Source organism: Marmota flaviventris, chromosome 12 (genome assembly GCF_047511675.1).
Source record: "Marmota flaviventris isolate mMarFla1 chromosome 12, mMarFla1.hap1, whole genome shotgun sequence".
NCBI classification, from domain to species: Eukaryota; Metazoa; Chordata; class Mammalia; order Rodentia; family Sciuridae; genus Marmota; species Marmota flaviventris.
Window position 1 is genome coordinate 22,469,545 of NC_092509.1, and position 25,503 is coordinate 22,495,047.

The 25,503-nt window shown below is 41.1% G+C and overlaps 1 protein-coding gene across 1 annotated transcript in view; it reads right to left on the reverse strand.

Annotated features, from left to right (window-relative positions):
* The window catches only part of Prkcq (protein kinase C theta), a 126,309-nt gene extending 103,293 nt beyond the window's left edge, over positions 1–23,016 (reverse strand). The window contains exon 1 of the mRNA XM_027944860.2: positions 22,943–23,016. The gene's annotated coding sequence lies outside the window, so the exon portion shown is untranslated. The remainder of the gene's footprint in view (positions 1–22,942) is intronic.
* Positions 23,017–25,503: the final 2,487 nt, after the last annotated feature.

Here is a 25,503-nt window from a genome sequence, read left to right on the forward strand (position 1 = left end):
TATTGATCCCACTGCCCATCCACCCATTCACCCACTTCATCCACCAGTCCTACTGTGCCAGCTACATGCAAAGCACTGGAACAACCATGTATAAACAGCAATATGTTATTATAGTCTCTATCTTCCAATGACTTTGATTCTAATGAGATTGATTATAGGTCTTTGACAAAAGCAATACGTGAGTCCTGGATGATAAATGAGTCACACAAGAAGTTGTACAATAGTCAGTTCATTAGGTTCTCAAAGCAGAGGGCGTCCAAGTGGCCTAGGTGGGTTCCTGATGCCTGGTGGAGAAAGCAGTATGTGGTTGTGCATCCCATGGTGGGATTCACTGGAGTCCCTCTCCACAGGACTTATGGGGGGGAAAGGAAGTGGAGACATCCCGGGAGGGTAGAATGCTCACCATGAGCCAATGTTCAGGACTGGACTGAGGCAAGGGCTCTGGGCAAGGTATTCAAGATTAATTCAGAAATGGAATAGCAACAAGGAATCTGGAAATGTCTAGATCCCACAAAATTCTTGTTATAGCTATTCTCTTTTTTTTATTGTGGTTAAAAAAACACCTAACATAACATTCGCTGTCTTAATCATCTCAAGTGTATAGTTTAGCAGTGTTACTGATGTCATGTTGTTATGAACTCATCTCCAAAATGTTTTCATCTTGCAAATCTGAAACTCTGCACCCATTAAAAAGGAACTTCCCATTCTCCCCTTTTCCAGACCCTGGTAACTTTGTGTTTCTATGAATTTGATTACCTTCCATATCTTAAATAAGTAGAATCATATAGTATTTGGCTTTTGTGACTGGTTTATTTCACATAGCATCATGTTCCCAAGGTTCATCTATGTCACAGCACGTGGAAGGATTTCCTACCTTTTCAAGACTGAGTAATATTTCATTGCATGTATACACTTCATTCATTCATTCATTCATTCATTCATCTGTCAATAGATATTTGGATCGTTTGCACCTCTTAGCTACTTGAATATTGCTGTTAATGAAGATGGGTGTGCAAAAACCTGGTCAAGACCCTGCTTTCAATTCCTTTGAATATATTGCTGGATCATACAGTTGTTGTATTTTTAATTTTTTGAGGAACTGCCACACTGTTTAGCATAGCAGCTATATCAATTTACACTTCCCCAAAGAGTCCCCAAAGTCTCCAGTTTCCCCACCTTTGCCAATGTTTGTTATTTCCTGGTTTTGGGATAGTAAGCATCTGAATGGGTGGGAGGCAATGTCTTACCGTGGTTACAATTTGCATTTTTCTAATGATTAGTGATGCTCAGCATTTTTTCATATGTGTGTGTGTGTGTGTGTGTGCATGCGTGTGTGTGTGTGTGTGTGTGTGTGTGTTTTGGTTACTTTTTCATTTTCTTTGAAGAAATGTCTCTTCTAGTCCCTTGCCCATATTTTAATCAAGTGTTTTTTCCTCTCATCAAGTTGCGTGTAGCTGTTAGTTTTACCATCATATAGTAAATCATTTTAGGCATATAAAAATATAAAAAAAAACCTTAATGAACATTCTTATACCTATAATTCAACTTTAAAAAAACCCAAATGAATATATTTGAAGTCTCTAATGTCTACCACGTGATTGTATCCCTTTTGCATCCATATTAATCACCAATTACTACACAGAATTTGGAGTTTATTATCCCTGCCATTTTATATGTAATACATAGATAACCCATATCTATGTATTCCTAAAATATATATTCCTCAAATAGCATGCTTTATGGCTTTAAAACTGAATATGATTCACTATGTATATTCTTCTGCAACTCCATTTATCATGTTTGCAAGATTCATTGTGCTGGAACACATAGTCTCATTTTATTCACTTTAAGCTCAAGATTTTTGGTCTTAGGATTCCTTTATTCTCTTAAAAATTATTGAGGATGCCAAAGAGCTTTGGTGTATGTAGAATATGTCTATTGATATTTGTCATACTGGAAAATAAAGTGGAGTGAAAGTTAAAATAATTTTTAATAAAAACCATTACATAACACATTAAGAATAAACAACACATATGCTATGTAATCATTTTCCAAAGCATTATAAATGTTGAAAAAAGTGGTGGTGTTGAACATTTTTTGCAACTCTCTTGAAAGTCTGGCTTAACAGAAGACAGTTGTCTTCTTATAGTGGACTCTGTATTCTTGTCACTATCAGAACACGCAGCCTCTGGAGTACTTCACTGAACGAGGTAAGACTGAGAAGGGGGGCAGACCTTGGTAGCACAGTGAAGTCAGTTAACTTTGAAAACTCACTGAAAGGGTCTCAGGGTCCTCCAGGGTTCCCCAGGCCACACTTTGGGAACCACTGCTTCACAGTAATCCTTGAAAACAAACGTACTGCAAACTATCTGTTCTACTAATGTTCAAACCTCCTCATTTTATAGACCATACTGCCGTGAGCATTCTTGTAGCTGTTTCCTTAATCACATGTTTGCAAGTTCCCATAGGATACACACAAAGTACTAGAACTCAAAACTCTGGTGTGCTCACATCTTTGGCTTTGTTATTGCAAATAGCTCTCTGAAGTTGAAAATCTAAAAAACGTCTCACTAAATGGTTTCCATGAACCTACAGATTATCTCTGGCAGGCAGGGCCTGAAATGTGCTTACAATTAAAAAAATTAAAATATAACTTATAGTGTCTGGTACGGAGAAGGGTCCCTAAAACAAAGATGTGCTGATTAACAATGAAACAGCAAAGGGCAGAGAACACAAAAACAAAATCCTGAAAAGTCCATTCAGATAACTCTAGGAAAGAAAGACTAATTCAACCACTGGTTAAATTCAGCTCTGTGACCTTTGGCAAGTTACTTTACCTCTCTGAGTCCAATTTCCTCATCTTCAAAATGGTACTATTTCATGATGTCAATGAATTAAAACACACTATTTAAGAAGATTATAGTCTCTTTGGGAGACTCAGTCACAAACAAGGGGTCACACACAGAGCAACAAGGCCCAGTCAGTACCAAAGCTCACATGGATCACTGAAGGAATTGTAGACCTCTAGTTTTAGGAGAGAAAGGGAGGTCAAAGGTGGCCATTAAAGGCAATTGGATTGGAGGTGGTAAGTTGGGGAAGTGAGATAGCATGAAAGCAGTTCCCCTTTTGATAGCTTGGTTCAGCATATTTAGAGGGTAGCAGCTAGTGCCAGGCCTGGTTAATGCTGTGGCTGCAGACTTTCCTCTCTACAGCTCTCAGTTCAGAGTCTCTGGTAAGCCACGCCCCCCGCCCCCAGCTACAGGAAGATGCACAACTCACTCTTGCCCAGGAATTCTGTCCATTCTTGCTGGGGTTTCACAGAAAGTAAAAATGGAAGTTGGGTTGGGAAGACAATTGCAATATTGGACATTTCTTCCAGTGAGTCTCTTATTAGAATCTACTTTCACTGGGAAGAAAAACTATTTCCATTAAAAATAACCGAGTTTAATGCTACAGAGACTCATTGGATCACCCCCTGGGATCTGTTCACATCACCTACCACTGACATAAAGCAGAGTGGTTATTTATTTGTATCTTCATAGCAAAACCTCTCATCTTTCTAAGTGATACAGGTACTATTTTTAGGAACTTCTATTTCAGACAGCATAGATTCAGATGAATAACATCATCGGAAACAGACCACTAAAAGAAAAATATTTACTCAACTAAAAATCTGTGTGATCATTTGGGTGGGGAAAAAAAAGACATTCACTTCTGCATACATATGCATGATAAATAAAATGCTAAGTTCTGAGTAGAGTTTGGAGGAGTTCAATAGTGGATTTGAATCACCTTGAGGCTAATGCATTATACTAATTTTGTAACATCGAAGAAAGGTTTTGTAAGTGGATGCCCTATGATGGACTAAAGAAGAGAGCTTGGCTTAGGAATGACCTCTTCATCCATAGAACATCTTCACAAGACTGATTACCTTCTCCATATCCCTCCATTCTTCTCACTCTGTGAATCATGCTTTATAAACAGTAAATAATACCAGCTATATAGACCAGGCAAATTCATAGAGACAGAAAATAGAATGGGATTACCAGAGGGTGGCAGCTGGCTACGGGGGAGCTTTTGCTTAGTGCTATGGAGCTCCAGCTTGGGGTGAGGAAGCAGTTGTGAAATTGACACTAGTGAATCCAATTAATGCCACTGAATTGCACACTTACAATGGAAAATTTTATCATTTTACTACAATATGCTAATTTTGATATAAAATAGAATTTTAATATAATTATAGTTTTATATTTTATAAAATTTCACATTTATAATTTTATATTTTATATAATTTATGTTTAAAATAGAAATAAAAAATAAATAATAAAAAATAAAATAGTTTTAATATAAATATAACTTCATGTGACTATGAATATTTATAATATAAAATATAATTTTGATATAAAATAGAATGATATTTTACCAATACATAATGTAAGTATTTGATTCATTACTGGAGGTGCCCACCATCTTCACTTTACGTTTAATCTCAGTCCTGGCCTATTTCCTTCCCTGTTTCCTAATCAGGCCGTTCCACACTTGTTTTCCTTCAGTCTCCAAAGCCATAACTCTGTCTTTGTCACCCCAGGTAGATGAGCGTGTCTTTTTTGAAAAAAAAAAAAAAGATGTGAACAGATCCCATCCCATTTATGTCACAAGACATAAATTAGCTCGGTGTCCTTCTCTGTGCTTCATCTTCTCTGAGTCTTCCTGCATCTGCTCCGACCCCTGTCCACACTCTGGAAATCCTTCTTTCCTTTGATCCTGGTGGTTCAGCCTCTTCTGCTCCCATTTACCAGCCTCTCAGCTTCTGGTGCTAGTTCCCTACAGACGTGGCCTTGCCTCCCTTTCTTCACCAGCAAGCTTCCTGGGCCATCTCTACGCCCTCACCTTCCGCTAGCTCCTCTGCCTTGCCATTTGGCTTCCACTGCCACCACTGCCGGTCCTGCTCTTTGGAAGGACACACTTGCTAACCCCCAGTGCCATCGGCTCCTTCTTGGTGGTCTTTCTCACTGTCACATGAAACAGTGCTGGTTCTGGGTTCCCTTCTTCTCTCCTGCTCTCCTTCTGTGTGTTGGATGACTCTTCTGTTTTCTCGGTTGCTTCTGTTTCCTTCATTGAAAAGTTATGGGAAATCACCCAGGTCCTGACTTGATTCCCTTCTTCTTGTCAATTCTGGCAGCTCTCATCCCTTTTGATGTCTTCAAGGATACCCTACCTCGTGGTGATCTGGAGAAGTACACTTTATCTTCATCTTTATCTTCAACTACACATTGGAATTTTCCCAATGCTCCACCAGCCCCTCATACACAGCTAGAACAAACATGAGTTCCACCTTATCCTCAAACACTGTGGCCTCTCCTCTCCCTCCTGTCTCCATCAGTGGAATTACTATCTACTGCATCTTCCAAGATGGAAATATTGGAACCAACTATGAGTCAGTCCTCCTTTGTCCTCATCTACAACATCCATCTATGAAAGAGTTCTGTGGATTTTATGAGGTTATTTCTGTTGTATTCAATTACTTCTCTTTGGCCTTTGAGCTTGAGAACTTTAGATATTTTCTCCGGATTATCACAATAGAGTTTTAGCTGGTTCTCACCCATTGCCTTTCCAAACTGCCGGTTCCTCCCCCACATCAGCCATACAAGCTGTCTTTCTTAAGAATCATTTCCTTGTTTAAAAACATGAAACAGATCCCCTTTGCCTGAAGTATAAAATCCAGACCCATGAATCACATGATCTCTTCATTATGCACCAACATCAAAACTCTGAATCTTTAAAGGGGATTCAATTGTGGCTAAAGATATACTTTATTTTTTTTTTTTTTACATTTGTATCAATTTTATTTTATTTTATTTTTAAATTTTTTTTTAATTGGTTGTTCAAAACATTACAAAGCTCATGACATATCATCTTCCATACATTTGATTCAAGTGGGTTATGAACTCCCTTTAAACAAGGCCTTTAAAAAATGTTTTGGTTTCTTAAACTGTGTCCTTCCAAAGAGACTTGGATTTGTTTAAAAGAACCTTAAGCATAACAAATCTTCCCTCGCACAACTGTAAAGATAAAAACAGACGTACAATATTAAAAAAAAAAAAGCTTAGTAAACACACAGAGTAGACATATGCAGAAACCCACAGATGATTTAATTTGCAAAACCACAGCCTTAGCTCAACTAAAGTAAAGATGACTTAGATAAAATACAACCAGAAAACTGAGATAAAAGATATGGGGTAAATAACTTCAGCTGATGGTTTAGCAAGCAAACATCATGGGTGTAATACAGAGGTCTGAGAAACTACCTCAGTCTAGGAAGCCGCATATTGACTTCACAGGTCTCGGGAGCACCAGGCATGGAGGGAAACCACTGCTGGAATGTTATCTGCTGGGCTATGTTCCTTATACTTGGGAGAGTGTGGCTACCTTGACACAGGAAAAGAAAGATTTTTAAAGTTGAAGTTGAAGGGTCTCATCCCATATTTTCCTGTTTTTATTTCTATGTCTGAGGATTTCAGAAAAAACTCTCAGAGACAGTTTTTATCCTGAGGGTATCCGAAAAGGGGTCATGAGAAACTTCCTCTTAGAAATTAACTGGGGCTATTGCTTTTCCAGGGAAACGTTGAGAGAGCAGAGGAGGAAGAGAATGACCATGCACAGTGAGGCGTGTCCCTCCAGAGGTGACACATGCAGAAGGTCGAAGGAGGGCAGGAAGTGAAAGCTTTCTGTCTGGCCTGGTCTGCAGGCAGCTCTTGAGCTTCCTTCTGCTCATTTGTCTAGCTCCTAAAACTTCAGCCACAGGCAATGCAAGATGAAGGACTCAACATAAAAGTGATGGATCCTCACGGTGAGTAAAGATCACCACACTCAGGTTCCTTTCAGAAATATTCACTTAGGGGCAAACATTCACTGACCACCTACTACATGCCAGGCATGTGCTCGCAAAGGCACTCAGTGGTGGAAAAGAGCCAGGTAATGCCCCCAGCCCTCCTGGAGGAGAGAAGACAAGCAATCTGTGTCATCTGGGTCCAGTGCTAGAAGAAGGTACCTTTCTGCATCAGTGACTCGTCTGTATCCTCTTTTAAAAATTCTTAATCATTATTTTGTAGCAATGGGCACCTATCTGATATTTTTCTCTCTCTCACTCTCCATAAAAAGAAAGCGTAATCTAAAAGTAGGGAGGCCTCCAGAAATTCTCCAGACCTCTTCACCCTCTTTCTTTTTATTCCATAGCATGTGTCCTCACCTAATATTATCTTACTCATGTGCTATTTATTCTGTCATTGTCTTTCTCCCCTAAAAGAAAGTAGGCTTCATGAGGGCTAGTACCTTGTTCTTCTTTTTGCCCCTGTATTTGCCACACACTGAACAATGCCTGATGTGTTAGGTGCTTGATTAATTTATAGATTGAATAAAACCCAGCCTTCCCCCTCTCTATAAAAATTCCCCTTGCTGAGACCAATTAGCCACTCCAATATGCAAAGGAAATCTTAGCAGCACTTGTATTATTAAGAGGATTCACTTCCCATAAAATCCTAGTTGGCAAAAGTTCAGGTCCTGGAATGAAGTGTAGCAAGAACTTTCTAGAGGATTGTGAGGTCAGGTGGGGAGCAGCATTCTAAAGCCCCCCCACCCCCGCCCCAGCCATTTGTTGGGAAATCTACTTCTTTCTTTTCTATTGTTTTTACAGTTTCTTCCCTTCCTCTATGACTGAGTATACAAATCCTCTAAAACTGCTGGCAGTAGAGAGACTCACACCATAGAACAAGGTCAACATGGAAGATATATTAAATGGGGAGAATTTGTTTCTGGCCCTGAGACAGGTGTCTTGTATTTTGGTGGTTATTCTAATTTTTATATGTATTTACATTCAGGGCTAATATTTAATTTTATTTAGTCAAGTCTAAAAATTATATATTTGCTAAAATATGTAGGATCTGTTGTATTTCTGATTATATTTTAGAAATCAACCAAAAATCAGCATAGATTTCTTGAGATTTTAAAAATTAGGAATAGGAAAAATGTTTTCTTGAATTAGGGCATCTTGTAGGGAATTTTGGAACCCAGTGATTCAAGAATAACAAATAGTTAAATAATAAACTATCAGCATAAAAAGGATCAGAAACTTGATGTGAACTTATTGATTTATTTATATGGAAACATACTGACTAAAAAACATTAAAAGGTTACATTGAACATATGCTAAAAGTAATTTAAGTATATCTCATAATATAGCACAATATATTATTTTTCTAATTCTCAGAATAACTCCATAAAGTGGAGGTTTAAACTTCAAAGTTATTACTCAAGAATGTTAATCTGGCAGCATTTCTCACTCATTTTAAAATTAAACCTTCTTCTCAATAGCTGTTTGCAAGTTATAGCAGTCTCTGTGTGTGTTCTGATAGAATTTTACTTGTGTGTGCAAGTGTGTGAGTGTGTGTGTGTGTGTGTGTGTGTGTGTGTGTATGAGTGTGTGGTGCTGGGGGTTGAACCCACAGCCTTGTGTGTGCTCATTCTGTAATCTGCCACTGAGCTGTACCTCTAGGCAGACTCTGCCACCTTAATCTGTTTAGTGTATTATTAACATGGCATTAAAGACAAGAGAGAGTGGAAGAAAGAAGATGAAAGGAAAAGGAGGAAAGTTCAAGGAGTGAGTAACGAGAGTTTGAGAATTTAGATGAATAAAAGTCCAGAAGAATGGATTAAGGATTCTAAAAAGTATTTTCAGGTTTACTGAAAAAAAATCTTTTAAATTTACAACATTGTGGCTTTGAAAGAAAACATGTGGAACAATAAACCCGATATTGGAATATACTGGAAAGGAAAAAGGCAGGGCAGGAAAGAAATGGGGTAGATGTTCACAGTCAAGAAAGAAAGAAGGACCAAAGAAGCAAGCTCTCCCTTGTCTAGGGGCCACAATTGTGTGATTCCACCTCCATGGAAACTTCTCGATGATCCGGTCAGTGAAGAAACCCAAAGCAAACCACTGTGGCAGTCTCCTCTCTCTCACACAAGTTTTCTTGGATGAGAAAAAACTTGGGGAGTTCTGTGCATGTTTTCAGCCTTTTATGAACCTCTCTGAATACCTGAAGGCATTTTCTGCTGTTTGAGTTTTGGTGGAAAGTGCTAGGGAAAGACCCAGAAAACTAGTCTAGGTCTAAGTAGAGCTCCTGGCTGGCTGGATGCTGCACTAGATTGAGTGTTTTCTCTGCTACTAAAATGAGTAACATCGAGCAGCAAAACAAGGAACTCTGCCCCAAACAGTGACTGAGATTTACAGAAGAAAGGAAGTCTCAAAGTTCACTTCTTAGAATTAATACCAAAGTGAGGCAGTATATTTTAAAAGGGAATTTGTAGATACAGCATATTACCAAATTCAGGTTTAGCTCAGTGGAGTGATAAGAACACAGACTATGACATCAAACTGCCTATGTTTAAACCCCTGTGTCTTTGAACAAGCCCTTTAACCTCAGTCACACTTGTGTCTTGTCACTCACAATCAAGCATGTGCATGCACACACACACATGCACACACAGTTTCTGGAATGGCATAAGTGACAGATTGGACTGTGGAGTGGGAGCCCCCAGTTCTTCCCAGATCAGCAGCAACTTCCCTTTGCCCCAACTTCTCCCTGCTCCACTGGGTCCTGGGGAGGCCACCCATGGAGCACTGCCTGGTGACTGAGGTGAGGCTGTGTTTGTTTGGGTGCTAGGAATCCCTCCTTTTGATTCCAGGTCAGAAGTGCCCTAGCTGATGATGGGCCACCCTCTCTTGTCACTGCTTCTCTACGCCCTCAACTACGACAGAAGCCTTGTCGTCTTACACTGAATTGGATTTTCTGTTTTACTTCCTATCTTTGATTCATGTCTTTCATTTTTCTGGAACATCCTCCTTTGCCACCCGGCCGTCCTGAGCCCAGCTTTGGTTTCAGCCACTACAGCTGGCCCCCCATAGCTCTGACTCTGCTGTGTCACTCCGCCTTCTTCCTGTTTGGGGTTTCCTGGCCTTTCCCCTAGGCACTCTGCCATGCTGTCATTTGTCTACTGACATGTAATACACATTTGCTCAGGACTTTCCTTACGTGTGAGACTCTCTGCTAAGGGCAGAGACTAGGCTGGAGAGACGCAGAGCCTGTCCCCAGGAACCATGGTTGTGTAAGCGAGCCATCATTGCTGCCGTCTCTGTACCCAGGATGCCTTGGCATGTAGAGGGGGACACATCGGCATAGCTTGTGAGAAGCCTTCACAGAGGAGGTGACATCTCAGTGGCTAGCAAAGTGACTGTGAGAATGGGGGCAGTAAAGTCTGTGAGCAGGGGGTAGCTATACTGACACGGAGGATGTCTGGAGAGCTACAGGATGCTGGCCACAGGAATGAAGATCCAGCAGGCAGAGGAAAGATCACAAAGGACTTGGCAATCCTTGTGAAAGGTCTGGATTCTATTTTTCAGGTGACACAGGGCAAGCAAATAATTTTAAAGTAGAGAGTGGTGATCAGATTTATTTTTTTTTAAATAGGATCCCAGTCTCAATGTCAGAAAATAAGTGACATCATCTTTACGAAGGCTAAATATTTATAGACTAAATATTTGTGCCAGATGTTTCCAAACAGGGCTGCCACAGCCTGTCCTATGCCCCCAACTCTCCTGCAATGCCACTCTGCATCCCCCTTCCCTTGATCCTCCTGACCTGTTTTCCCAAGTGACCTCAGCAAAAGTGCTGCTGCGGCAAAACTGCCTAGTTTGGGCCTTAAGAGGCTTGAGCTTTTGCATTTGTTTGCTTGTAACCCTCTGGAGTGGGGTGATGCCTGCCTTCCAGCAGTGCCCACCAAGGGGCCAGCTATGAGAGTGGTCCAATCTCAGATACGGCTGCAACCTCAGGAAGACCCCCGGGGACGCCAGGGGGAGCAGAACCACCCAGGCAAAGCTGGCCCAATTCCTGACCCAGGGAATCACAAACAAATAAAATGGTGTTGTTTTAGGCCACTAAATTTGGGCACAGTTTGTTCCACGGTGATTGAAATCCAAAGCAATACTCTGGGGTCAAATACATACATGTCAAATAAATAACAAACTGCACCCCTGACAATTCCAGGCCAACAACCCCGTCCACTGTAAGTATATCAACTTTTACTTCATTCTTAATTACTTGATACCAAATCCCATTTCAAGACGATGTCACACTTAACTGATTAGGGTTTAAGCTTTTTAAAAAGGGGTTTTTAGAAAATGTAATCCTCTGTGTCTTGCAAAAAAACTAAGAAAATGTGCACGGCGTGTGGATTAAAATCTCCTGGAATTTGGATTGGATTTTTCTACTGGTAATTTTAAGACAAGTATCCAAACAAGTGTATTTCACTCTTTGAATCTGTAGAATGTTTGAATTTCTATCTAGGTCTAGAGATTTCGACTGAGACATCTATACTATTTTTCTGCAAGGAGATATCTACAATCTTTTTCCAGGGGAAAATTGATTTTATTCATTTTCATAAACACATAATCTCTCTGTTCTGAATTTTTCCAGTTTGTTCTCCAATGAGAAAGGTTTGTGTCTGCCTTTCATGTCTGTCGAACTAACAGAATTCACATACGATGCTCCGTGCCCACATTTCTCTTTGCCAGCTCCAACTATGAGCCATTGTTAATGAATGAGTTGCATTTCACTAATTTCTAAAATGACCACTAATTTATGCTTAGTGATACTTGCCTTTTTGGGTCAATGAAGTCCATTTATTTCATTTAAATAAGTTAGAAGCTTTTTTCTCCTGCTGAGATGCTGTACTTTCCTGAAGCACCTTTACTCACAGAACTCAAGTGTACTATAAATATTAACAAAATTCAACGCCCAGAAACCAGGACAGACACTCAGCAGTGAGATCTTTGCTTCCTACTAAAGCAGAGGCAAGAAGGCCAAGAGTCTTGTGCTGTGCCTGCTGCAAATACCTCAGCTGACTCTAGTGAGAATTGCACAAGTTGTTTCCCAATGAATAATTTTCATCAACATTAAAAAGGTTTTTAATAAAGTTGCACATGAGTAATTCAATTGTATTTAAAGGGGTTGAGAAACTCAAGTTCTTCTTATGAAGGAGATTCTTATTTTTTGTTGTTGTTGTTACTAGGGATTGAACCCAGCGGTGTTTAAATACTGAGCTACATTCCCAGCCCTTTTTATATTTTATCTTGAGACAGGGTCTTACTAAGTCACTGGGGCTGGCTTTGAACTTGTGATTCTCCTGCCTTAGCCTCTCCAGCTGCTAGGATTATAGGCCTATGCCATCATTCTCAGTTTAAAGGAGATTTTTTATGGCTACTGTTACTATTACCCTTCTGTAAAGCCTATTTCCAAATAAAATACATACTAACATTTTTTGAATGACTAATGCAGAAGAATTTAAAGAGTTCCCATTCATAGAGACGATTCCATCATCATTCCATTCATCATTACCGTCACCACCAGATGGTCACGTTTGTTGTTCTTGTTACAGTATTAAATTTTAATTTCTAAAATCAAAATAAATTGCAATTAAATGATATCCATGTCTGGATGAATGGATTTCAGTTTCTTAGGGAAGGGACACACCTGTCATTAATGGTCACATTCTCTAATTTACACCTACCTATTGAGAGTTACAATGTGACAGATTAACTACTTCACCATCCCAGCTGCCCAGGTGAAATCCTGGCCTGATTGGACTGGGTGAACACCAAATGGACACCCGAAAACCAGCTACAGAATATGAGTGTCAGGGAGAATCCTATGGACCCCTAATGCACTCATTCACTCTATGGTCAATATGGTAAAATTGGAAGCAACATTGTCTTCTCCTACTTCTGTGATTTCCTATCTGCCTTTGCTGTTGGCTGGCTCTGAAAAGACTGGCGTGATCACGGTGGAGCAGGACCAGTGATGCGACAGCAGCCTCAAGTCCTCTCTTGGGACTCTTCTAAAAGAGACAATCTAATTTGCATTCATAATACCCTCATGTGCCAAATGTCCCAGATCACTGCAAGGAAACTGAAGAGCAGCAAGGAGGGGAGATCTGGAGAGAAAGAGAGCAGACCCTGGGCAAACAGAAATCCACACACCCAGGGCTGCCTCGGACCTGGCTCCAAAAACCACTTTGCAGGCAGATTTCCCTAAAATTCACCTTGAGAATCTGGACAGAAGTCAACAGTGCATTCCGTTTATTGGTCCAATTCTTAATGATCAGGCTCTGAAAACATGATGTTCATGCTTAGAAACCTCCTCATTGGTGACTAGAGGAAAACAAAATATCTTCCCTGGCTGAGGACTTCACAAGCTTCCTCAACAAACACTGTAGCCTGAACTCTGTGCCAAGAAGTAAAGTGAGAAAAAGAATTAGGAGACTTGGTATGTGCCTTAGGCAAGCATACTCGGGAGGCAATAATTGAATTAAAATACCATTATCCAGCTCCAGTAATAAGCTAGATAGAAACTACAAGTCTCCAGAGACATAGGAAGCAGAAGAGGGAGAGTAAAATGCATTACAGGGGACTCAGGAAAGATATAACAGGTAAAGATAATTTAAAAAGAATTGCCATAAGAATTGCAAGTAGCTTTCTCTTTTGAAAAGAGGATATCAACACACTTGACACTTAGGGGCTACCATAGGTCATTATTTCCGAAAGAAAGGATACTTTCCATGGTGATGTCATAGGGACCAGAATGCATAGGATGCTGAGTCTTACCTGGTAGGAAGTGTCACTCCTACTCTGCAGGCAAAGATGAGTGTAACTTTTGCTTGCTCTCACTTGACCCTGTGCCCACAATTCCAGGAGGAAAATGTCACAGTGGAGACACAGTGTGTTTGAGCACTGTGGCTGCAGCATCCGGCAGAGGTCCCCATGGTCTTTTGTGGCAGGAGACAGAAACCTACGTACAGGTTTCTTCATCGCTCAAGCTCTGGCTTAGTTGTTAGGAACCCATACTAAGGATCATTTCATTTTATTATTATCTTTACTTTTTAATTTTTTTCAGCATAACCCTTCTATGTTTTTTCTAAAGATCTGATGAGATATAATTGACATATAATAAGATGTACAAACCTCAAGTGTATAATTTGCTAAGTTTTGACACAGGTATATACTGAAACTACTATCATAGTCAACATAGTGACGATTTTATTTTACTATTATCAGGATTTGTTTTAAATTTTTTTTAACAAAGATTTTTTTTCCTTTGGTTTTATTTTATTTTTAAATTTTATTTATTTATTATTTTCTGCCTTTAAGGGAGTCCTCTAAATAGTTTATTGCTCTTACCTTTAGTTTTCTTTGTCTTTGTGAATCCTCTTACTTATTTTATCTTTGCCATGTGTCTATCATCCCAATTCTTGAATTTATTCTTTTACTTTTTAACTTCCTTATGCTTCACTGCTTTAATGAATTTTAAAAATATTGTGATTTCACTCTAAAGAATCTCTAAGATATTTTATTATTTAATTTAAAAACTGTTTCTCCCTTTTGATCCTTTAATATTTTCTCTTTATTTAATTGACTCATTCTTTTGCTTGTAGCAGATTTTGGAATATTTTAATATGAGCTTTTATTTCATTCTTCATCCTTTTTTCCTCTAATAATTGACATTAGAACAGGCAAAGTGAGATGCCATGAGGAGGACAGAGGAAGAAAATCACACCAGAGACAGGAGAGGATGGTCTTTTTCTTGAAAAAGTCAACTCCCCCAATTTTTTAGCGGGTGAACTGGAAATTGAATTCAGGGGCATTCAACCACCGAGCCACATCCCCAACCCTATTTTGTACATTATTTAGAGACAGGGTCTCAGTGAGTTGTGTAGTGCCTTGCCATTGCCGAGACTGGCTTTAAACTTGAGATCCTCCTGCCTTAGCCTCCTGAGCCACTGGGATTACAGGTGAGTGCCACTTCCCCAATTTTTGAAAGTATAAATCCACAGTAGCTGAGATTAGTGCAGCTGGGGGCAGCAAATGTCTCCCATCACCTTCACTTCCGATTTCTAGTAGAATTTATCTAGATAATTTTAGATGGCCATAGACAAAAGTTTCTGGGGCCATAATGATTCTGCTGTGCAGATATCAATTCTTTCTCATGTTGGATTAGGCCCCTACTTCCTTAATAAGACCCCTAAAGCACAAGAAATAAAATCAAGAATCAATAAATGGGATGGATTCAAACTGAAAAGCTTCTTCTCAGCAAAAGAAACAATCAGTGAGGTGAAGAGAGAGCCTACAGAATGGGAGAAAATTTTTACCATACCCACATTAGAGAACTAATCTCTAGGGTATATGAAGAACTCAAAAACCTTAACACTAAAAAACCAAATAACCCAACTAATAAATGGGCTCAGGAACTGAATACACACTTCTTAGAAGAAGATATACAATTGATCAGCAAATATATAAAAAAGTTCAAAATCTCTAGCAATTAGAGAAATGCAAATCAAAACTACTCTAAGATTTCATCTCACTTTAGTCAGAATGGCAGTTATTAAGAATACAAGCAACAATATGTGTTGGCAAGGATGTGGGGAAAAAGGCACACTCGTACATTGCTGATGGGACTGCAAATTGGTGCAACCGATCTGGAAAGCAGTATGGAGATTCCTTAGAAAACTTGGACTGGAACCACCATTTGACCCAGCTGTCCCATTCCTTGGTTTATACCCAAAGGACTTAAAAACAGCATACTACAGTGACGCAGCCACATCAATGTTTATAGCAGCTCAATTCACAATAGCTAAACTGTGGAACCAACCTAGATGCCCTTCAGTAGATGAATGGACTAAAAAATGTGGCATATATATGCAATGGACTATTACTCAGCAATAAAAGAGAATAAAATCATGGCATTTGCAGGTAAATGGATGGAGTTGGAGAATATCATGCTAAGCGAAGTAAGCCAATCCCATAAAACCAAAGGCTGAATGTTTTCTCTGATAAGTGGATGCTGATCCATAATAGGGGTATGTGAAGGGGGAAGCATGTGAGGAATAGAGGAACTTTGGATAGGGCAAAGGGGAGGGAAGGGAAGGGAGAGGACATGGGGGTAGGAAAGACGGTGGAATGAGAGATGAACATCATTACCCTAAGAACATGTATGAAGACACGAATGGTGTGACTTACTTTGTGTACAACTAGAGACATGAAAAACTGTGCTCCATTTGCGTACTATGAACTGAAATGCCTTCTGCTGTCATGTATAAAAAAAATAGAACAAATAAATAAATAAATTTTTAAAAATCACTAGATTGGGATTCCTTTCTTCTAACACAGCATGCAGTTCCACAGACGTTGCAGATGCTGAGATTTATGGCACGTTTCATTTATTCCACTAATACTTATTGAGCACCTACTCTGTGTCAGAAGCAGTGCTGGGGGTGCCCCAAGGAATAACAGAGGTGTGGCCCTGGTGTGCCCTCTGTAAGGAAATCTAAAAGTAAACAATGTTACCTGCCACAGCTATTCTAAGTGTCCTGTGGCTAATGTTTATTGATGGTTACTGTGCTAAGCACTTTAAATGGATGATTCAAAATCTCTGAGGAACATATTGAGGTTATACTTGAAGAAATATGACATATGGGGCAGGACAAGAGAGGCTTGAGAAGAAGAGAATTAGGACCTTCTGATCCCTGCGAAGGAGTCTGGGCTTCACCCCAAGAGCATGGGGCAGCCATGGAGAACTTGAAGCAAGAGAGTGATACACTCAAACTGGGGTTCCAAAAGGGTCCTTCCAGCAGAAGCATGGGGAACCATCCTGAGTAAGCATGACTAGTGAGGAGCTTCAGGCATTAACCCCGAGAGAAATGGGGTGCCCTGTAAACAGAGAGGTAGTAGGGGCGGAAAGTGTGGAGGCAACAGGCAAAACAGGGTGAACGAACAGAATGTGCGTGGTTTTGGCTAAGCGTGGTGGAGGAAAAAGAGCAAGAGGGGTGGCCAGGGGAACATCTGAGGGCTGGGGAAGCCAAAGATTCTAGCCCCAGGTGGAAATCATGGACTTACGGAATCATGAACAGGAAGAACACCCTGATCCCAGGTTTCCAACAGGTGATGGCAGAGCCAGCCACTGCAGAACGCAGGAGGGGAAAACTTGGAGCAGAAAAGGGAAAATGGTGCTTTTGGTTTGAGATACCTGACATTAGATGAGCCCATAACTACCTAGGGGGAGTATCAGTAGGAATTTGGGTCAGCAGTGGTTGGGTCCTGGTCAGCAAGGAGACAGCTGTTGGGGTGAGTGAGTGAGGCAACTGAAGAGCATCAGAGATTCCAGGAGGAGAGGAGAGGAGAGGAGAGGAGGAGCTTGCAAAGAAAGGGACCGGAAGGCAGAGGAATGGAGCGGAGCATGGGAGTCAAAGGAAGAGAATGTTCCAGGGACATAGGAGTGCTCAGTAACATGGATGCAGAAAGCCCATTCAGGCAGCAATGAGGAATGGGAGCATGATAGTCTCTGAAGTGTAGCAGAGGCAAGGCCAGGTGTTTGGGGCCCCAGAGAACAGAGGAAGCGATGCAGAGAACAATTTGAGGAATTCTGAAGAGGAGGAGAGGAGGAAGCAGCTGGAGGAAGGCAGAAAAGGATGGCCTTTTAAGCACAGAAGGAAGGGGCTGAAGCATGTCTAATGCAGGGAGAATGTGGCCTGTCAGGAGCAGGGGAGGAAGATGCAGGGAGAGAGGAGAGAGTCCCAAGATTGAGATTCCCAAGAATGAGGAAGCAGGGGTCCCTGGGCATAGTGGAGGTGAACATGGGACACCTCTGGAAGGGAGGCCTGTCGTTTGCTGTTGTTGTGAGGGGAGGAAGGGGTGAGAGGGTGGATCCAGAGGCAGTTAGGTGTGCAGTCCTGTGGTCAGAGGGTTGGGGAGTCCTTGTGGGGAAAATATTTTCCATGTGAAGCAGGAAGCAAGGCAGCCTGACGATGGTGAGGGGCAGAATGGTAGTGACCAAGGGAAGTCTGCAATAGCTGGTACAGAGAGCAAGATGGGAGGCCCAGGGAAGGCCTGAGGGCTGAGGAAGCCAAAGAGTCTAGCCCAAGTTGGAAATCATGGACTTATGGAATCATGAATTTGCATAGTTATATAATTTTTTTTCCCAGTACACCTATCAGCCTATGTCTAGATGCTGGAAAAAATAGACAATTGGGTGCAATAGTGACCTCAGATTAGGAAAGGAAAGCACATCACCTCACAGCCCTGTGAGGTCCAGCCACTGGACTTGTCTTCCCCATCAGTAGTGGGGAGGCTTCCACGGAGGGACAAGCTGCTACATTTTGTCTGTGTCAATCTCACATTGAAAGATCTCTGGACTGTAGAGGAGATATTATTTCTTCCTAATTGGCCTAGTTCTTTATGAAGCTGAAGGGATATACCTCAAAGTTTATATTCTTTCTAACAAACAAGGAACATGGTTATGATACTCCCTAAGAAAATATCTTCTTCTCCAAACAGTCCAGTCCAGTCCAGTGATGAACAGACTTCAGGAATACAACCCAAGAATAAATAGAATAATAAATGAGGAACCAAGAACCCGGGGTTCAATGCTACCAATTTGTTGTGTGACCCTTGATCAAGTTTCTTAGTCTCTACCAACTTCATGTGTCTTTTGTAAACCATCAGGGAGGGACCTGTGAGTAATTGATTCCCTGTGTGCAGGCCTGTGTCACTGAGCACAGTCAACAAATGCTACTTTCTTTTCCATTTTGCCTTCTTCTCCTAACCCCAAACTTGCATGTTTCTATAACTTAAAGGAACAGTATAGAAAACTAAATTCTTTATGTCCATAATGTTCAAACTTTTAGGTAAGAAACAGGTTTATTATGCTTCAAACCAAACAATACAAAAACATCATGAAATAATGACACTTATTACATGGAATGAATTCACGTATTTTCTTTCATATGCCATTTCGTTTTTAAAAGACATGCTTGCCACCATCCAGTAAATGAATGTCAGAAGACACCAATGGCCTGAATCTTACAGTTTAAAGTAATGTTTGTAAGAAGGCTGTTTTTGTACAGTTGAAAGCATCTAAATGGGTGTATAATGGAAAACGCTGAAGACTGCTACCTTGAAAAATGCTGAACACATAGTTAGAGGAACCTCTCCCCAAACAGCAAGGGAGATGATATTTCAGTTCACTTTCATGGGAGACTCAACATCTTGCACAGCTGGGCTGTGTGGAGTAGTTTTTCCTGGCCTAGAACTCACAGCTCTCAGTTTGCATTGGAAACCAGGTTACTTTCTCAGCACTCCCTCTAGCATCCACTCAGTGGAAGCAACTCAGAAGGCTAAGGATGGAAAAGGGCAAGACAGATGAGGGTCTGCTCTTCGCACTTTCAAATAAAGAGTGCTGGTTAAAGCCACAATACACTTAAAACAACAACAATGCAACTCACCAAAGTAGTCTGGGAAGTAGCTGTGACAGAGTCACTTCATTTGGAAAAGGCACACAGAGGACTGATATGGTGAGTTATTTCCCCCCTTCACTTATTTTTTTTTTAATTTTTAAACATTTTTCTCTTACTGAAAAATTTAAAGGAAGATCAGACCTTCAGAGAGAGAAGCACCTAATATTTCTGTTGTATGGAATGCCTGCACACTTAAAATGTAGATAGCAAATTTGATGTTATGCACATTTTATCACAATTTATAAGAAGTGAATTGGCAGGTCATTTACCACTGTGGTTGACAGCAGGTCAGTGGTGGACACTCAAGCTTGACACTACCTCCTACAAATTACAAAACCCCGGCAAGTGACTTAATACCCACCCCAGCCTGTTTCTTCACCTGAAAAATAGAAGTAAAAATATGTAATTTGTAAAGGCTTTATGAAGACAAAATATGGTGGTAAAGTTTGTCAAATATCAACAAAATTCTGAGCATAATTGCTATCATGTAGATAGTAAATAATAATGACTTAATAAAACCACACTTTACGGCTTCAATTTGCTCTGCTTCTTATCATCCATATTATGAGCTTAATTCAAAAGCTAATATCAACCTACAGCAACTCATAGAAAGACATGCTGCCAAAGTGAAGAGATTTAAATATCTGCTAATTTTCCAGGGCAGAAGTGTATGCTTCTGGGCTTAGGAAGCTATTCCTAATTTCTGAAATGTCAGATTCTCATTTTCCCTTGAGAATATAGTTAGATGACTAAATAGAGTAACTGGAGTTTTTGTGTAAATGACAAGTTACTATAAGGTAGAAGACATTTTTATCATTGCCAGGGAAAACCTTTTAATTCACTTTTCTGCCAAACATCATGCTTTTCTGTAAGTTTCTGGTTTAACAGCTAGGATAATGGAAATGATAAGCGGGATGAAAACTGCTTAGAAACGAAATGCTTAAAGTTTGAAAATAATGAATAGAAAAAGAAAGAATGAGTTTAATGATGTGTGTATATGTATATACATACATATACATGCATGTATATATACACATATGTATACATCACCGTAAGACTAATGCCTCTACTTTCATTATAGAGTTAATTGTGAGAATACATATATATAATATGTTATACGTATACATATATATATATATATAATGTTATTTTCAACAGTTTTGGGGGAAATTACTTTGAAAATTGAAATCTCCTGAAATCAAATACAAACTTATTAACAAACTGTCATATGACATTAATATTATCAGCAATATCTTCAGGGGCAAACAACATAGTCACTAACTCTAAAACATTAAACACATTAAAAACAGGAAACACTCATTCAAATTCCTACTTTAAAGAAAGGCAACTATACTATAATTAAATATTGCATTAGAGGGAAAGATTTGTCTGTGGAGGTTTACTCTGGAATCCCTGAAGTTATAGACTTATACCATAAGCCCACATTCTTGAAAGAAAATCCTGGACTCAGGGAATTCATTATATAGGGAATTTGATCTTTGCCACAGACAAGGAGAGAGAATGTGTTACAACAGAATGAGGGGTCCTTATAGAAATTTCAGGGGATTCCAATACCTGCTGCGGACAAGAGAACTGAACATCAGTGTTGGAAAGGATCATGAAATTACAGGAGGAGCCCAGATGTGAACAACTGAAAGTCCCTGTTATCCCTGAAGGAGAAGTGAGACAGCAGGAGGAATCCAAGTGTCAGTAGTGGTAGTGTCTGCCATGCACTGACTCAGAGCAAAGTCTCTGTTGTAGAAGGTGGAGCTGGTGGGAGAGCAGGTGTAGAAGTCTGCTTAAGAGTCATCTTGAGCCACCATAACACGAGACAAGACAGTAGCGGAAGTGAACATGAAGAAGCGGATGGTAACAGAAACCTTCCCTGGAAGTTGACACTTTAAAAGTGTAGAAGACAATCATGAGACACTAACAAAAGCCAGTGATGCCAAACAGGTTTCACTTGAAATGAAAAATAAAAGCTGCTAAGAGAAAAGAAAACAAAAATCTTAATTTAGATTGAATTGCTAACTTGTGGGACTCTGTGGGTTTCAGATCTTCCTATACCCTCTCTTCAAATATATGTTCATTCAATCAGCAAAAGAAAGGGACTAATGAGATCTTTCTGTGGTAGACACCTGCATCAGACAATGGCCCTGATCTCTGAAAGATTTTAAACAGCTGTGCATAAACTTCAAAAGTAATTTGCAACCAAATTAGTAAATGTCACCCTTCTTCCCACTAGACACAGCACTTTCAAGAGATGAAGCATCCGCAGTAAGTCTGCCATTTTACCAGTTACCAAAGATCGGTGAGGGGGGAAAAAAAGAATGAAGATGTTCATTCACAGGTTGGGATGTGGAAAGGGTCAAAGGACCCAGGTCCCTGTTCATAGGGCTTCTCTATAAAGCAGCTCCAGTCAGGAAAGGACCAGAGGTGGCCATCCCTTCTAGAGAAACAAAGCAGGGGCCAGAACAACTGATGAAGCCTCCCGGAGCCTACGGAATCTTGCTGCTTTACACTTCTCTTTGCCAAATGAAAGGGGCAATGAAGAGGAAGCAGACAGAGTATGCAGGCAGACTCCCCGGGTCTTGCAGGCACTTCATTAAATAATTTTGCAAGCTGGTCTGTGCTCTCAAGGGGCACCTATGACTTGAAGGACCATTTTGTATTGGGCACAGATGGGCCATTTTCCCCACTGACAGGCACAGCCCATAGAGTAGCATTCTCTCGACCTCACCGCCCCCCTCCTCAGCTTTTGCCATTGCTGAATAATCTTTTATTAGCACCACTTCCAGCCCACATAGTGTCAGGACAACCCGAGGACAAGGCAGCTCTGTGGCAGTCTCCTTGCAGAAATGACCAGAATCTCCTTTCACTCTGGTGGCAAGTGCTCAGGCCTTTAGCATTAAAGTCACTCTCACATTGATAACTGCTGGCTCTTAAAAATTCAGTAACATAAAGATTTAATCTCACAAACTACACTTTGATAACCTGTGGCCCCCAAAGCTGGAAAACAATGTAGCTCAAGGTCACAGGCTTCAGCACCCAGACTTCCCCCCACCCTTTAACAAAGCTGCTTCTCACCCACCCCAGGCCCTTGGAAAGAAACTTGGGTTTGTTTAGAAAAGTGAATGTCCGCAGCCCCGTTTGCTGCTCCTGCAATTTCCCAGAAAACACCCTTTCTTACACATTTTTGCGATCAGTATAAAAACTTTCACCTCCCTCCCTCGGCTTCAGCCCGGTTAGTTCAGGTGAAAGGAGAGTAGGAAGGAGGCGCCCTCAGCCCGGCTAGGCGGCCGGCACCGGCCACAGCCACAGTCACGGTCACCAGCACACAAGAAACCCAGACGGGGTGGGGGAGCCCCAAAGTTGGCTTTGGCTCTAGTTTTTTTTCGATTTCGTTCTCAGCCCTGCTTCCCGCGGCAACCTTAGCCCCCTTCCTGGAGCAGTTCCGAGGGACACCCGGGTGGCCCTTCCCTCCCGGGTCCTGGCACCTGGCACCCTCCCTCCCCGCCCGCATCGCGGGGCGCAGGGGTCCTACCTGGTGGCGCAGCCCGGGTCTGAACGCCGCGTCGCTGCTGCTCGGGTGGCGCGGGCACTGGCACGGGTTTGGCGCACGGCGGGTGCGCCCCGCGGGTGGCGCCGGCCAGGGGGCGCTCGTGGTCCTCTCTCCCGCGCCGCCCGGCAGCCCGAGGGGGACCCGGCACCCTGCTCAGGGACGCGCGCTCAGCCGCGCACTATCCTCGCCAGCCCAGCGCCTTCTGCCTTTCCCCTGCTCATCCTGTCCCCACCCTCCATCCTCACTCCTCACTGGCCACTTGTCGCTCCGCTGCGACCTGGACCAGGAGACCGTGGTAGGCTAGGGTGGGACAACCCCCGCAGGTGACGATGCTGCAGGCAGCGCTGAGCTGGGGCGGCTCAGCCTTGGTCACACTGAATGCTGGGGAAGGGGGCGCAGGACACCCAGCTGAAAATCGAAAAAGAACCTCCAGAGGGAAGGGTCATAGGTGTCTGTCGTGTTTTACACCAGAAAGGACTTGTAAACGTTGTTCTTTTAAAAATAACCTACCGGGAATAATGGGTTTCTGATTGCTCCTTATCTGTTATCTTGCACATGGTCGTTTTACACACAAGTTCCAAAGTTGAACTGCTTTAAACTTTACAGTCTTTGAAGCTGCAACATCGCCAGTACAACGCACTTGTCACTTCAGGACTTTTTGTGCTTGGTTGGTAATATAATGATTAGTTAGCATAATAAGGATATTTGGGGCAGTTTTCCCTATACTTCATAGAATTAACTTTTCATTTAGGTTAGAAAATTATGTCTGGTTTCCAAAACGATTACAGAGCAATTTTCTTTCAATGATAAGACACAATGATTAAGTATACTTTGTTAAGTCTTTTGTTGTTACAATATACGAAAACCAGATTAGTCTGATAAATTAAGTGGCTTTTTTTTCTTTTCTTTTTCTCCCCTTTCCCTCCCTCTTTCCCTCCCTCCCTCAGTTTCTTTTATTCTTTCTTGCTGCTGGGAATTGAACCCTGAGCCACTTGAATGCAAGGCAACTAATTAACTAATTTATTTTCTTTCTTTCTTTGCTTCCTGCTTTTCTTTCCTTTTTTTCTTTTTTCTTTCCTTCTTTCCTCTCATTCCCTCCCTCTCTTCCTTCCTTCTGCTCTCCTTCCCTCCCTTCTTCTTTTCCTTCTTTTCTCTCCTTCTTTTTAAGAGATTAAAAATATACAAAAGAGCCAAACCAATAGATTGGCAGGCTTTTGATGACGGAAATATAGAATGTCATCTTAAAAGGACCTCGGAGTACTTTCAGTTCCAGACTTTTAATTTACAAATGAAAACCTGAGGTCCAGAAGTGTTCTGTGACTTGATTAAATCACTCAAGGCTGCACTGGTGACTCTTTGCTCTAATCTATGTGAACTCAGCAAAGCCAACGCATGCCTTTTAAGTACAAAAACATATTTCATTAAAATTAGCCATCCCTCCCATTTGTTAATGTCTAGCAGCTTTAAACTGGCCCAAAGAACAGGATCTCACAACACAGAAGTTATACTTCTTGGAATATTCTAGCCTAGAGGTAGGAAGGTGCTGGCTCATCATGACTTCACCAGAGTTTGGCATATAGTAGGTCCCCGTTATATATTGGCTATTCAAAAATTGCTAATAGAAAAATGTATCTGTCTGGAAACAAGGTGACAGCATTGAGGAATGATCCCTGGCTCCTTCTCCAGCCCTCTTTCAATGGAGCCTGTCACAAAAAGTGGCAAGAAGCCCAAGGTCCTTGTGCCTAGGAAGATTCCTCATCCTTCTCAGAGCCACCTGAACCTGCTTGTTGGGAATTCTCTGGGTTTCCTTCAAGCACACTCTGACAGCAGGCCCTTTGCAGTTCTCTTCTGTCCTCTAGCCTGGATGGGATGTGTGGTCATATGCTAATGCCTCCAGTGGGTACACTGATTGCATTTGCTTACTCTGTGCTCTTTTTATACCTCAAGGCAGTTATCTTTTGTGAGAGTTAAGATTTACCTTGGGAACTGAAACTCGTGTCTGAGTTTTCCACTGACAATTTCAAAAGAAGGCTAAATACAGACAGGGGTGTAAGGAAAAATTTTAATGCCCTGCTACTTTAATCAGTTGCCATTGGTTTAAAAATCAAATTTTAGATGATGATGATGTTGGCCATAAAGTAAGTACCTACCTACCTACCAGGTATTGTGACAGGCACGTTTGATGCACCGTTCATCTGATCTTTATAACAATCTTTTAAAGTAGGTGTTGTTGACATGGAGCCATTGTCATCATCTCTTTTTAACAGATAAAATTAATGAGGTTTCAAAGATTATGTTTTGTGTCCAGAATCTCACAATTATTAAAGTTCCAGGATTAGGATCCAAACTCTGAGCCTCAAGGCCCCCTCTCAGGTGCTGTGGAATAATGCCTCCATCCTAACATTGCTCTCAGTTTTCTGCTTCACTTTCTTTTGGACATCAGGTCTCAAGTCTCATGATGCTCTATTATTCTCTGACCATATAGTCCTACAATTGGAAACTCTTTAATATGAAGATTGGATCTTATATAATAATCATCATAT